Below are 10,000 nucleotides of genomic sequence, written 5' to 3' on the forward strand. Positions count from 1 at the left end.
CCATATCCTTCTCCTCTTCCTACTTTCCCATAATCTCCACCTACACTTGTCGTCCTTGATCTTGTTCTTCTTCATCTCCTCCTCTTCCTTCTTCTCGTGCAGTGTTTTTAAACCACACCTACTCCGCCTACCCACAGCTTCCTACACACACACACACACACACACACACACACACACACACACACACACACACACACACACACACACACACACACACCTGGAGACATGAAGGACTGCCGTTAATTAGTCTCCCTTCTGCCAGGTAAAGGTGGCCACACACTTATCTCCCAATATGCATGCATGGGAGAGGGCGGGAAAGGAGATGGGATGGAAGGATGGGGGGATGAGAGAGGAAAGAAGGAAGAGGAATGGGGAAGGGAAGGAAAGGGAAGGAAGGAGAAAGAGAGGTTTTTGTCTCATAATGCACTCAGCTGTTTGATTACAGGTGTGTGTGTGTGTGTGTGTGTGTGTGTGTGTGTGTGTGTGTGTGTGTGTGTGTGTGTGTGTGTGTGTGTGTGTGTGTGTATGAGTCAGTGAGTACTGACAAAGCAAGGATAACAGACACAAAGACCAACACACACACACACACACACACACACACACACACACACACACACACACACACACACACACACACACACACACACACACACACACACACACACAGATAATACAGTCATGATACCTTAAGGCAAGGATTCCAAATCGAGAGAGAGAGAGAGAGAGAGAGAGAGAGAGAGAGAGAGAGAGAGAGAGAGAGAGAGAGAGAGAGAGAGAGAGAGAGAGAGAGAGAGAGAGAGAGAGAAGAGAAGAGAACAGAAGAGAAGAGAAGAGAAGAGAAGATAAGAGAAGAGAAGAGAGAGAGAGAGAGAGAGAGAGAGAGAGAGAGAGAGAGAGAGAGAGAGAGAGAGAGAGAGAGAGAGAGAGAGAGAGAGAGAGAGAGAGAGAGAGAGAGAGAGAGAGAGAGAGAGAGAGAGAGAGAGAGACGGTGCCACGAAAGGGGGAAAAAAAAAGATACAGTGATGTGGAGGAGGAGGAGGAGGAGGAGGAGGAGGAGGAGGAGGAGGAGGAGGAGGAGGAGGAGGAGGAGGAGGAGGAGGAGGAACAGGAGGAGGAGGAGGAGGAGGCGTGCCATTAAGGGAGAAGACCTAAGGGTGTGGTGAGGTTGATGCTCGGCCTCCTAGGGACGAAAGAGAGAACTAAAGAGAAGTCTAGTTTTTCAGGATATCAGATTTTTCAGGATAATTGTCAGATTTTTCAGAACTCAGATTTTTTCGGTATATTTTTTCCTGATTTTTCGGAATAATTCAGACTTCCACGGTAGTATTCAGATTTTTCAGATGTACCAGAAATTTTTCAGGATAAATTCAGTTGAATGGCATGGTTCTGAAGCACGAGGGGAAGGCCTGGGGTCTGAGGAACGATTATCATTTTTTTTTTTTCTTCAGGGTTTATCAGAGTTTTCAGTATGTTAATAAGATCTTTCCATGTAATAGAAAGTTTTCAGGAAATATCAGCCTTCAGTGCAACAATAACAACGGAACAATTTTCAGGGGGGAAATAATAAAGAGTTTTCGGGGTAACAGCAAATTAAGGCTTTTCAGAAAATAATAATGACTTTTCCACCTCATAACAAGTTCTTTCACCACGACAATAATAATTTTCTAGCCAATCACAAAGTATTTCAGTGCAGAAAAACAAAAACAAAAAAATATTGAGGCAACCGTAGTATTTCCTGAGTATTTCCTGGACTGATACACCAAAGATTAATTGACTGATTGACTGAAAGACTGATTAGATTTTTTGGCACTTAATCAATCAATCAATCAATACTATCAGTCCAGGAAGCAACAGATACCAGCGAGTGTTCCAGTGTGTGATGGTGAAGGCACAGTGATAAGAACCCGGATAGTGCCAGAGTGCCAAGGATGCCAAAGGTACCTGGATGCTGGCGTGAGGCTGATACAGGTGCCAGGCAGTGGGGGCCAAACCTTAAGGGTGACATAGCTAAGGATGTCAAAGCAATGAGTGCCAAGACGGCTTCTCTGGTGTAGTGCCAGGACTTATGAGTGCCAAGAATTAATAAAACGGGAATCTGGAAGGCACTGGTCGCTTGGGTGCCAGTGAGGACTGCCAAAAAAAACTAGTGCCTAAAGAGGGACTGCAGAATCCATACAATGCCTGAGGGAGGGGGCCAAGAAGCAGCACCTGGAGGAGGGAAGGAAACTAGGTCGCCTGAAGGTCCGGTGGAAACTATCAGTGCTCTTAGGAAGGGCGTGGAGGGCAAAGGTTAAAGTGCGCCTGAGGTTAAGGGTGGCAGACAAAGAGTGCCTGCAGTGTGAGGAGTGGTGCAGGCCGGCTGGTGGAAGTAAGGCTGCAGGGGGAAGGGTAAAGGAGTGCTTGGTTAAGGGTGTCAGAGGATAGGGTTGCCAGAAATGCGGCGGCGAAGGGAACAAGGAACTAAGGGTGAGCTGCTTGAAGGAGGAGGACAAAGACCTGAGGCTCGGATGAAATAAGAGCAGTAGAGGACGAGCTAGTGATAAAATATGCGTGCCACGAGTAAGGAGAACCACAAAACAATGAAATAAAGTTACCGGAACATAGGGAGGCGAGAACAAGGTGTCCGTAAGGGTGAGTTGCCTGAAGGAGAACAAAGACTTAAGGGAGGGAGCAAACGAGGCTGCTACAGAACAACACAAATGCTAAAATGAGACTACCGTGAGTGAAGGCAGCCATGAAGCAAGTGATGTAAGGTACCGGGAACAAGAATGCCAAGTATGCCAAGAACGGTGTTAGTACCAGATCGAACACAACCCAAGGAGCATTCTAAGGATAAAAGTGGGTGATAGAAAAACAGTGTCTGGAGGTGCCACAGATGGTTGGAACAAGAGAAAAGAAGGAACAAGGATGTCTGGAAAGGTGTGAGGTGACAGAACAAGGGTGCCAGTGACAAAGATGGCAGTAATCGTGGAAAATTTGAGAAGGGCCATAAATACGCTGCCAGGATTAAAGGGGTGATAGAAAAGAGTGCCTGGGGGTGTCATGGAAGCGTGGCACAGAGAAAAGAGTGTCTGCAGGGCTGTGACGTGCCGGAACAAGGGTGGCGATAAGAAAAGTGGTACCAGATCGAAGAAAACTTGAACAGTGCCACAAATACAATGCCAGGGAGCTAGAAAAGGGTGCCTAGAGGTGTCATGGCAAGGCAGGAAGGGTGTAAGGGTGCCTGGAAGGGTGTGGGGTGCCTGGAGGAGGTGGACTCTAGGTTGGCAGAGGTTGGAGGTGGCAGACGCGACCTCAGACGCTAGCATTGATCTCAGCCAGGCAGCTCTTGCGCCCGACCAGGAATTCCCGACTAGCTGCTGTGTGACGTCATGCTACCTCAGCTGACCTCTCTCTCTCTCTCTCTCTCTCTCTCTCTCTCTCTCTCTCTCTCTCTCTCTCTCTCTCTCTCTCTCTCTCTCTCTCTCTCTCGTCCTCCTCCTGGGTCCTTTCCCACTTAACTTCTTCTTCTACCTTCTTCCTCTTTGTCTCTCTCTCTCTCTCTCTCTCTCTCTCTCTCTCTCTCTCTCTCTCTCTCTCTCTCTCTCTCTCTCTCTCTCTCTCTCTCTCTCTCTCTCTCTCTCTCTCTCTCTCTCTCTCTCTCTCTCTCTCTCTTTGTTCGTCTGCATCTCTCTCTCTCTCTCTCTCTCTCTCTCTCTCTCTCTCTCTCTCTTCGTCCTCCTCTTCAGTCCTTCCCCACTCACTTTGTTCGTCTGCATCTCTCTCTCTCTCTCTCTCTCTCCCTTTCTTCGTTCCCTATTATTTCAATACCTCTCCATACTTTTTTTCTCTAGTGCTAACCTTTTTTTCACCAGTTTATGAATATTACCCTTCTCTCTCTCTCTCTCTCTCTCTCTCTCTCTCTCTCTCTCTCTCTCTCTCTCTCTCTCTCTCTCTCTCTCTCTCTCTCTCTCCAGCCACCCAGGTGTTAGAGGGTTGACAGAACATCATTAGTCAGAGTTACCTGTTTGTTGTCAAATTGCACGTCATGTGTGTTTGTTTGTTGACTTGTTTCTCTCCCAGATCAAACGTTCTACCCACATTTCTATAATTTCTAACATCCTCTCTCTCTCTCTCTCTCTCTCTCTCTCTCTCTCTCTCTCTCTCTCTCTCTGTAACACTCACGTCTGTTCCTTTCTCCATTTATTGCTGTCCTCATCTTTGCTTACCTGTAAAGAGAAGAAAAGAACATGAATGACATGACACAAAAACAAAAGAAAATTTCTAAACAAAACACCAGGAAAGGATCAAATGAGTACTTAACAACAGTAAAGTGGAGAATTCAAATGAAACAGGATTTTTTTTTCTTCAAATGACGAAGCAGCCGAGAGATCAGAAAATATGAATATACAACAGGAAACGAAAGAATAGTGAAGGAAGAGAGGAAAGATATAATAAAAGTGAAAGGAAAGTAAAAATACAAGTAAATGAGAAAAAAAGACAGAAATATGAATTAGCAATAATCTATAATAATAATAATAACAGTAATAACAGTAATAATAAAAAAAATGAATGATTAAATAACAGGAAGGAAAAAAAGAAAGAATTTAACAAAACTGAAAGAAAAGTAAAAAAAAAAGTAAATGAGAAAAATAATAAAAAAAAAAATAAGAGAAAAGAACAATAATATATACGAATACTAACATTAATAACAACAATAGTAACGATAACAAAAAAAAAAAAAATATAATGACAAAAAAGAACGATATTTAAGCCTACGTGTTATGAGCGAGCAAATCACAGGTAAGCTGCCTGACCAGGTGACCCGCTAATGGCCCGGTGATATGCTAATGACCTCTCAGGTGACCTACACGTGAGGGGGCAGGGGGGCAGGTGTTGTAATTATGACAGGTGAGATAAGTCCATGATTACCAAGGTATTTGTGATCAGGTCTGTCTGTATGTATGTCTGTCTACCTCTCTGTCTGTTTGTCTGCCTGTCTGCCTCTCTGTCTGTCTGTCTGTCTGTCTGTCTGTATGTATGTATGTCTGTCTGTATGTATGTATGTATGTCTATCTACTGTCTGTTTGTTTGCCCCTCTCTCTCTCTCTCTCTCTCTCTCTCTCTCTCTCTCTCTCTCTCTCTCTCTCTCTTGCACACGAGAGAGAGAGAGAGAGAGAGAGAGAGAGAGAGAGAGAGAGAGAGAGAGAGAGAGAGAGAGAGAGAGAGAGAGAGAGAGAGAGAGAGAGAGAGAGAGAGAGAGAGAGAGAGCTGTAAAACCCTGTGTACGTTTGAAGGAGGAGGATGCAAAGAGGGGGTGTTTTTATACCACACACACACACACACACACACACACACACACACACACACACACACACACACACACACAAATACACGTACATATGTTTTGTGTGAGTGTGTACCAAAGAGGAAACACATTTTTCCTCTTTCCCCTTCCTCTCTTTCCTTTCTCACTTCCCCTCTACCCTCGCTCACTATCCCTTCCCCCTCTCTCCTTCTCCCTTCCCCCTCTTACCCTCTCCCTCCCTCCCTCACTTCCTCCTTCCTTCCTTCCCATTCCCTCTTCGTTCTTTCCTTCCTCTCCCGCTCCCTCACTTCCCTTTCTCTTCCATCTCTCTCTCTCTCTCTCTCTCTCTCTCTCTCTCTCTCTCTCTCTCTCTCTCTCTCTCATTAAGTGAAGCAATGAAATACGAATCAGATATGTTAGGAGAGAGAGAGAGAGAGAGAGAGAGAGAGAGAGAGAGAGAGAGAGAGAGAGAGAGAGAGAGAGAGAGAGAGAGAGAGAGAGAGAGAGAGAGAGAGAGAGAGAGAGAGAGAGAGAGAGAGAGAGAGAAGGGATAGTGTTAATTAAAGACCTTTGTTAGTTAGTAAATAAATTAATTCTTCAGTCAATTAGTTGGTTAGTCAGTCAGTTTATCAGTTATTTATCTATTTATCTGTCTTATTACTTAATAATTTAGTTACGTAGATAATCAGTCGGCCAGACAGTTAACAACTCACTGACTCACTCATTGACTCTCACTAACTCTTCACTCCCTCACAGACTCCTTCACTCCCTCCCTCCCTCCCTCCATCACTCAGTCAAATCCACCAACCTTCCCTGCTCACACACACACCTTCCTTCATCATTTATCAGCCAGTCACCGGCACGGGGAGGCGACACAGTGCAACACACCCAACACAGCCTGACAAAGGACGCACAGAGAACTCACAAACGACTCAGAAGCGACCTTTCCCCTTGATGATGAGTAATGGTATGACGGACCTTTGACACCCAGGCCCTTAATATGTAGGCAAGGCAGAGATATGACGTTCAGGAAGGCTATTGAAGGGAGAGAGAAAGAAAGAAAGAAAGGAAGGTCTGAGTGAGTGAAGAGTGGTGAATGGGAGGATGTGTGTGTGTGTGTGTGTGTGTGTGTGTGTGTGTGTGTGTGTGTGTGTGTGTGTGTGTGTGTGTGTGTGTGTGTGTGTGTGTGTGTGTGTGTGTGCTGCGGGGGGTGTGTTGTTTTGTATGTGCAATTTACCTCTCTCTCTCTCTCTCTCTCTCTCTCTCTCTCTCTCTCTCTCTCTCTCTCTCTCTCTCTCTCTCTCTCTCTCTCTCTCTCTCTCTTTCACCACTTGATTCAATTTATGTAAAAAGAAAACGAAGGATAGAAAGATTTTCCTGTCCCTCCAGCCACACACACACACACACACACACACACACACACACACACACACACACACACACACACACACGAACCTACCTACCTACCTAACCTACCTTTCTACCTACCCTCCCCTCCCTCGCCCCCTAACCTTCCTCTCACACACAAACACACACAAACTAAACAACTTCCTCCTCTCCCTCCCTCTCCCTTTTAGGACTGGATGGTGCTTGCTGCAATTCGTGGTTCAAAGGGTCACTCTCTCTCTCTCTCTCTCTCTCACTCGCTCTCACTCTCTCACATGTCAGGTTATGCTAGTAGTAGTAGTAGTAGTGGTAGTACTAGTTCCAGTTAGTTTGTGAGAATGTTGGTTGTGTGTGTGTGTGTGTGTGTGTGTGTGTGTGTGTGTGTGTGTGTGTGTGTGTGTGTGTGTGTGTGTGTGTGTGTGTGTGTGTGTGTGTGTGTGTGTGTGTGTGTGTGATAAAACAAACTGTCTACCACAACCACAGCCCCTTACAATCACCAGCACCATCACTACTACCACCACCAGAGAGAGAGAGAGAGAGAGAGAGAGAGAGAGAGAGAGAGAGAGAGAGAGAGAGAGAGAGCAGGTGAGAGGAAGAGTGGAATGGGAGATGCATAAAGAAAAAAAAAACAAGAATTACAAGATAGAGAGAAAGAAGAGATCCTGGAATGAAGAGTGGGGAGAGGGAAGGAAGGAAGGAAGAAGGAGGAGGAAGAGGAGGAGGAGGAGGGGAGCGAGGGAAAATGAGGGAAGGAATAAGGCAAGATAAAGGGGAAAAGGCAGGGAGTGGAAGATTACAAGATTAGAAGCAGAGATGGAGGAAAAAATAAAGGGAGGTTGAGATGGAAAAGGAGGAGGAGGAAGAGGATGGTGAAGAATGAGGAGAAGAAGGGAAGGAAGACGAGGAGGTGATGCGTGAAAAATGAAATGCAGGAGGAAGAAACTGCAGCAAAAGAGGAGGAGGAGGAGGAGGAGGAGGAGGAGGAGGAGGAGGAGGAGGAGGAGGAGGAGGAGGAGGAGGAGGAGGAGAAGGACGAGGGCAAGGATGAGAATGAGGAGGAGGAGGAGGACGATGAGGACGAAGAGGAGAAAGAGGACGAGGGACGAGGAGGAGGAGGAGGAAGAGGAGGAGGAGGAAGAGCAACAACAACAGGTGATGGTGGTGGTGGTGGTAGTGGTGGTGGTGGTAGAGCAGTATCAACAACTGAAGGAGGAGGAGGAGGAGGAGGAGGAGGAGGAGGAGGAGGAGGAGGAGGAGGAGGAGGAGGAGGAGAGGCACCCGTCAGACAAAACATTACTTCGGATAAAAGGATCTGATGTTTTTCTAATAACGGTCACTAGATTCTACCATCCACCACCACCACCACGCCCTTCGCTCACCACACTCACGGCACCACACGCCACCACATCACCCCGACGCACCTCACGCCGCTCTGGAAACCCCGCGAACCCCACGAGAAGCGCTGGGGAGGAAGGAAAAGGGGAAGAAGTGAGGTTGGGACGCGAGGGTTAGAGAGGCGCGGCGTGGAGAGCTAAGCATTGTGGAAAAGGACGCAGTGGAATGGCAGGGGCTGTGTAGGGGGTGTGGGGTGAAGGGTCGCCCTACACACCACCCTCCCCACCGTCTCTATTCACATGCATTCTTACAACAGTAGATGCAAGGGTGAACCAAGTCGCTGGTCAGTATTCGCCAGTAACATCCCTGCTCTCCCTTCACTCCCTACTGGACGCTGGTCACAGTAACGGTGGGATCTAGGCCGGACCCTTCCCCTACCCCACCTTCCTTCCTTACCTTGCACACAGCCCTCCCCTCTGTCCCTCTCTGTCTCTCTCTCTCCCCTCTCACCCATCATGTCCTCCTAGACCCATCCCAGCTCCCTCCTCTCCTGTCCCTAACCCACCCCAACCCACCACACCACCCACGGCGCACAGAAGCACACACACAGGGTCAAGTGTTCTAAACCTACACACGTACACACACACACACACACACACACACACACACACACACACACACACGTATAAGGAAGATTCTGTGGTCTGTATAATATTGGTATGAATCTATTTTTTCACTTTTAACTCCCCCGTGTGTGTGTGTGTGTGTGTGTGTGTGTGTGTGTGTGTATGCAACCACCACTGCCCACCACCACCACCGCCACAGCCTCAGCCGGTCAGCCAGCCAGCCATTCATCCGTCTCCTCGCCCTAAATCATTACTACGATGGTATTCTGAATTTTTTTTTCTCTCTCTCTCCACCACGTCCATCCTCTCCTAATCCAGCGGCTGGCTACCTCTTCTCTTCCTCTCTTTCCTTCCTCTTCCTCCTCTCCTTCATCCTTCTCCTCCTCCTCCTCCTGCATCATCGTTTTCTATCTTCCTTACTGTATTTCCTTTTATCCTTGTTTTTTTTTAGTGTCTATTTTTTTATCTTTCTCTTTCTTATTCTGTTCTTTATTCTTTCTTAGCCTTTACCGTCTTGTTTTTTTTGTTTTTTCCATTTTTATCTTCATTTCTTCTTCCTACTCTTCACTTTTCTCTCTTACTCTTCTCCTCTTCCTTCTTTCTTTCTCCTTGACTACCCCATTGTTCATCTTCATCTTATTCCTTCTATCTTCCATCGTCTTTATTTATAATCCTGTATATATTTTTTTTTCATTTGTAGTCTTTTACTTAAGGGCCAATAAATCTGATGCTGCTTCTGTTTGTTCTACTTTTATGATCCCTGCACGAGTTATTTTTCAGTTCATTCTTATTATTATTATTATTTTTTTTAACTTATACATAAATTTGTTAGTTTTCTTTTATTTTTAATGTGGGTGTGTGCATGCAAAATTAAACAGACGAGTAATTTGGTATAGAATAGTCTCTCTCTCTCTCTCTCTCTCTCTCTCTCTCTCTCTCTCTCTCTCTCTGCTGGATACAGACGTCAACTCTTTTTTACGTAAATGAAACTTGCTTGAAAATTCCTGCGACAGGTACTCAGAGGGGACAGAGGGGGGAGGAAGGGGTCTCTCTCTCTCTCTCTCTCTCTCTCTCTCTCTCTCTCTCTCTCTCTCTCTCTCTCTCTCTCTCTCTCTCTCTCTCTCTCTCTCTCATATAGCAACATTAGCACTTAAACGAACAAATCAGCGAGCGAGAGCGAGAGAGAGAGAGAGAGAGAGAGAGAGAGAGAGAGAGAGAGAGAGAGAGAGAGAGAGAGAGAGAGAGAGAGAGAGAAAACAACTTTAGGGTACAATACTCATTTTTTTGTTTCTGTTGTTGCCCTTTTTCCGTTTTTTTCCCTTTTCCTCTCTTTTGTTCCTTTTCACCCTTTTGTCCTTCCCTTTCC

The sequence above is a fragment of the Scylla paramamosain genome, chromosome 29 (assembly GCF_035594125.1).
Source record: "Scylla paramamosain isolate STU-SP2022 chromosome 29, ASM3559412v1, whole genome shotgun sequence".
Classification (NCBI taxonomy): Eukaryota; Metazoa; Arthropoda; class Malacostraca; order Decapoda; family Portunidae; genus Scylla; species Scylla paramamosain.